Source organism: Octopus bimaculoides, chromosome 19 (genome assembly GCF_046866305.1).
Source record: "Octopus bimaculoides isolate indiv1 chromosome 19, ASM4686630v1, whole genome shotgun sequence".
Taxonomy (NCBI): Eukaryota; Metazoa; Mollusca; class Cephalopoda; order Octopoda; family Octopodidae; genus Octopus; species Octopus bimaculoides.
The window spans coordinates 38618555-38624577 of NC_142946.1; positions in this window are offsets into that span (position 1 = coordinate 38618555).

The window sequence follows — 6023 nt, forward strand, 5'->3', positions numbered from 1 at the left end:
AATCATCGTTATATCAACTCTTACTACGTCGTGTCCTTGTACCAAATTAAGTTTACTAACCGGATAGTAACAGCTTCATTACAACAAATAATTATATACTAAACGTGTATTACATATTTTTTTTCTTCTTTGTAAACTCAGACTGCTTCACACACCTAAAACGAACCATACACATACATTCTCACACACACACGCACACAAATAAATACTTCACACACAAATATATATACACACATATGTATATGTAGGTATCCATACACACACACGTGTGTGTGTGTGTGTGTGTGTGCGTGTGTCTAAACTAGATGTTTATAAACACCTGCGATTTGTACTTTTCTGTTCAAAGACAAAAATATAATTCCTGCGCAGTTCCAAGAGTTTTACAAAATCTAAAACAAAATATACTTAAGTTTCGTATAAGAGACTCGCATAAACATATACACACACATATTCGCACACATATTCGCATGTATAACTATATACATATGACAAGATAGATAATCTTCATGTGTATGTATACATTCACATTACTCACACGCATACAAATAGAAATGCTGCTCATCAATATAAGCACACACACACACATACGTGCTATAAGCTAATCGTCTGTATGTGTGTTCTGTTTTGTTATGTAGCTATTTCTGTTTCATGCACTTGGTAATGCCTCGACCTTTCACAAAACTTTCTGTGCCTACACCTCCAGTTTCCGTCTATGATATTTGTATGTATAGATATATATTTATATGTATGATTTGTTTTACTCTTTTTTATTTTGTGCTAATTTTGATAGACGATCTGCCTGGCACCAAAGTTGTGAAAAAGTATCTTTTATTTATTTATTTATTTTCATCATTGTTTAGACGTTAAAAAAGGCCTTACAGATAATTATTATCCCGGATATCATGATCATTCGTAGCGTATGATTTAAGGAATTTCATTCTCTCCCCAAGAAACCAAATGTTTGACTCCAGCTGAGTAGGAACGTTTCCTGTAGCTTCAATAATAATAATGAATCCCTATGTATGTATCTATGTATGTATGACTTTGTTAAAACAGAGCGCTTATATATTTTCTGATGAGGCCTTCAAAAATGTTCATATGGTTATGCTTCCACAAACGTGTCTACGATATTCATTGCGGTGTCTCTGAATTGGCAGAACTGTTAGAGCATCGAGTAAATTACTGTTTTATCTGTTGCTATTCTGACTAACCCCTGTAACGTCACTGGTGAGAAACTGCACACTAAATTAGAAACAATACGTAAAATTAAGCAATCGATAATCGTCCGCCGGAGAGAAATCGTAATTTTGAAAGAATCCAAAATTATGTAAGATTTCAAAATCACGTTTTGAATTTGGAGAAGAAAAGGTTCAAAATTCGCAGGCGTCGTTTCGGTGTCTATTTAAATAATTCAATATAAGACACGATTAGTTAATATCTAACGGTGATTCTATGAATACTTGGAACAGCTGTCTCCATGCCGTTCCCAACATCTGAAAGGAGAATGTACTGATTTGTGTAACAATTTGTGTTTAAAATAAGTCTATAGAAAAACATTGCATGTTTTCTATATCTCCCGCAAATTCATACTTTTACTGAAACATCTTATGATAAAGACGTACGCAGCGCTTTGGAGACAGCCAAAATTTCTTTCATCTCCGTCACTTCTTTTAGTTGTGTTAGTGTTAACCTTGTCTTTCCAATGCTTTTTCTTTATCCATGAAAATGTATAGAAAAACACAAGTCTGTACCACAAGGTATAATAAGGGTTAATCATATCAGTCAACAGTTGATGAAAAGGAACAAAAGATTGTTTACTTTATTGTGATATAGATGTGAGAGATTGATGAAAAATGGTATTTTGAGAAGCATAAAATAATAGCACTAACCAGAAACAAATTGTTTTCAGAAAAAAAAAAAAAGAAAAAACACGTGAATTGCAATAAGGATAAATGATGTTCCCTATTGATAGTATATATTAAAGTATGAATGTGGGGAAAATAAATAAAATGATGTATTTGTCATAGAATTTCTATGAAAGTAAATCATAACCTTTAGTACGAATGATGAAAGTATAGTTGCAATGAACCTAGTATAAAATATAACAAAAGAAGCGTGGAAGCTGATAGTATGATATCTAATTCTATTTATAAAAACCCAGACCCCCGGTTCACTTGAATGAGCAGGGGAATATAAAGAATATCAAAGGAAAAAGGTACAAATGGATCATAAGATTTTCAGAGGTGTACTCAACCAGCAAGTGATTAATTCTAAGATCGTGTGTTGAAACAAAAATAATTACTGCTTCGAAGACACATATCAGGCTTTCAAAAAACATAATTTTTATAAAGAATATCTTTGTTTCATATGCGCACGCATGCACAAACGCGTTTTACAAGATGGAAAAAGTCACATTTTAAAAAAAAATTCTTTTACAGGGAAACTTCGACTGATGAAGTCTTATAACTCTGGACGTGAAAGAGTCTAGATGTTTGTCCCTTGGTCATGAATTTATCTTTCCTGAAAAAGTGCTCTGTATTTCATATACGACAGACAACAGGTTGTGGGAACTGGAGCTGGTGTTACTGTTACCGCTGTTCTCAAATGCCTTTGCGGCTCCTATGTCCATCTGACCGTCTTGGGTGTCTTTTGACCATTTCCCTCTATTGCAAGTATCCAGACCAGATATCCTTCTGAGGGAACTTTCGTCTTTCTACTCACCTTCAGAACTGTCGGAAGTCTTGTGAAGAGAGATGGATACTTCCTAAATAAAATATATAGATCCTAAATAAATATATAAAAATATATCGTCTGTGGCGTGGAATTCTGTACTCCAATCTTGCAGGCGGTTTCTCATTCATGGGTCTATTGTCCTTTGCTTTCTTTTATTTAAATCCCTTTGTATATAATGCGCATAAACTAGTAAAGCTAGAATTGATAGACAAGTTTAAACAATTGTTGATATAATCCTTGATAGAAGGGTAAACCATATCTAGCGTTTCGGACGCTAGTCCTTCAAAAGAAAATAAAGGAAAGAAGGGGAAAAAGTAGGAAGTAAAAGAAATAACAGAAAGGCCATGTTGGAATGTGGTAAAGAGAGTGTATGTATAGGAAGGTATCTCTGTATGGAGATAAGCTTAGAACAAGTGTGACATGGGATGCAATTCGTGTGGAGGATGTGTGGAAGGAAAGTGTGTAGGGGTGAATTTAAGGCAGGTGAGAGGCTGCAGTTTAATGACTGAAAGAAGTAAAACGCACGCACACACACACACACACACGCACACACACACACACACACACACACACACACACACACACACACGCATATATTGCCGCATGTCTTTATAGCCCTGCACTTTGTTGCATATACGAATTGGTCCCAGTGGCAAAATAAGAGAGAAGCTATTACTATTGTTATTATTGTTGTTTTTTTCTGTGGAGAATTTGCCATGTACTTTTGCCATTCCATTAGTTTTGTTAGAATTGTCATCTTTTGGTTGAATAGGGAATTCATTGTTAACTCACGTTGTTATTTATTTATTTGGCGGAACTGACAGCGAGTGCTGGGAGAGGTTGACAGTGCCTCTTTTACACCGTTTCAAAGGATGAAATAAAAGAGAAAAAAAAAAAACTAAAAGCGGTTTGCTTTGAAAATTCTAAAAATCAATAATGGCGTCAATGGTGGAAATAGTGTTGAGAGGTGAGGTGGTCCGAGTCAGAGAAAGCTTAAACAACATCGTTCCTACCACCACTCACTTCTCCGATTTCCGCCATCCCCACCGGTAACACTGACAACAGTACCATGATGATGGCAGCAGCGGCATCACCACAGCCACAACAGCAACAACACCACCATCGACATTGTTAATGGTGGTGAAGATGCTGGTGAAACCAGCAACATCAATGACATGAATGACAGAATCAACGCTTTTCATGGTGGAGAAGGAGTCGGTGACACTACCACAACTTTTACGCTATCAGCGAAGCATTTAGCGCTTCCATTAGATGGGTGTCTTCTGCAACGACTAATATCACTTCCACTACTGACATCACCAACCGTATTACAACAACCAATATCACAGTTAGCGCCAGTAACAACAGCTATAACAGAGAATGTCACTTCCGTCAGTGCAAACATCGAAGGCGATGCAAGAAGGCAACCGGAACAGCCTGCTAACAATACCTTTTCCACCTCCGTCACTACCTCACTTAAAATCATTATCATCAACAACAAAACAACCACGCTGCTGTTATAAACGAATGAAGCGTCATCATGCTATTGCCTGTTGGCGATGGTTGATTGTAAGTTCAGTGTATACTCCTGTGGTTGGCTGCATAACCCTAGGCATCAGGATCTTGAGACAATTTTGAATTCAGAATGTAAAGCTCCAGAGAAATAGTAAAAATTATCTGAAACAACCCTTTAATAATTCCTAAAATCTATTGCCCTGAGGTGGTACGAAAATATATTTATCGACTATGAAAGATTAAAACTAAGCCAGATTTGAACTCTGCTCAAAATGAGTCATAAAAAATACCACAAAACATTCTATCCGATTCTACAAGTTTGCGAAGACGCCATCATGCATTACCACCAAGTAAAATATGTCTCATCTGGCAGAGCTACAAATCGTTGGAACTCGTTATTGGCGAGAACAAAGAAGTAAAAAGAGACTGAGAAAAAATGTTCATTCGGAAAGTGGTGATGGGGGCGGGGGGCAGAAGTATCTTCGTAGAAATGCACTGCGAAAGTAATAGAAAATAAGAGAATAATTTCTGTTTACGGATGTCTGGAGATGATTCATTAGTTGGATAAAAGCACCTACCCAGGCCAAGAGACGATCCTCTTCACATCGAAGTAGAACAAAAATGACTGGAGACGTGTGAGCATCTCTGTCTCTATCTTTGGAAATGTGTTAAAGTTTAAAGCCAGACACTTTCAGAGAAAACGGTTTCAAGATCTAGTCAGACGCTTTTCTTCTGTTGGCCTGGATTTTATATTCAACGAATTGTTTTGCAATCATACATGGGAACGTTTGTTGAAATGTTTCGAAATAACTTCTGGAATGACACCAAACAACCTCGAGTTATTATGTAACACGTTTCAACCAAGATTAATAATGCTATCGTGGATCTATATAATGTTAGCTTCTCGCCTCAGCATTCGAAGACCTTGCCTCAGTAAAGCGCCAGCTCCCGGCAACAATAATAAATAGTTCAGTTGAAATCTAATTGATTTAATTTCTTGAAATTAACTCGTCTACGGGTGGATGATGTCAGCTAACAAGCACTTCCCCTAGGTTTGGTTATCGATTGCCACTGTGTTGGATAACTATCCTGCTGCAGAGACATCGAGACAACCTCGCATTTCTTTATAAGACGACTGCTTGAGACTCCCGAAATTTTAACTAAGGCCAGTATAATAGTATCATACAGAATTTTATGTGTGACTTTCACCTGAGAATGTACCTTAAGAATGTAAAAATGTAAAACAAAGCAATGTAGGCCTAAAGGCCGATTTACGACCGAATCGACTTACAACCAGTCAATCGAAACAAACTGTTAACGTAAGTTGACGACAATAAATATATATATGTATGTGTGTGTGTAGATGTGTGTGTGGATGCGTGTGTATGTATGTGTGTGTGTGTGTATATGTGTATATACGTATGTATGTGTATGTACGTGTGTGTATGTACATATATATATACACACGAGTATGTGTGTCGGGAGTATGTGTGTATACATATATATGCACACGCGCACACGCGCACACGCACACACAAACACACACACACACACACACACACACACACACACACACACATATATATATATATATATATATATATATATATATGTCTATGGTGCCAAAGATATATCTACATAATGAAATTTAAATTTTATAGTTCATAAATACGTATATGAAGGTATGCGTGTGAATATCCATGTATGTGTATATGTAAGCATGTACGTATTTAAACGTGTTAGTGTTGAAGTCTCACTTGAATCTGTGTGTCGAG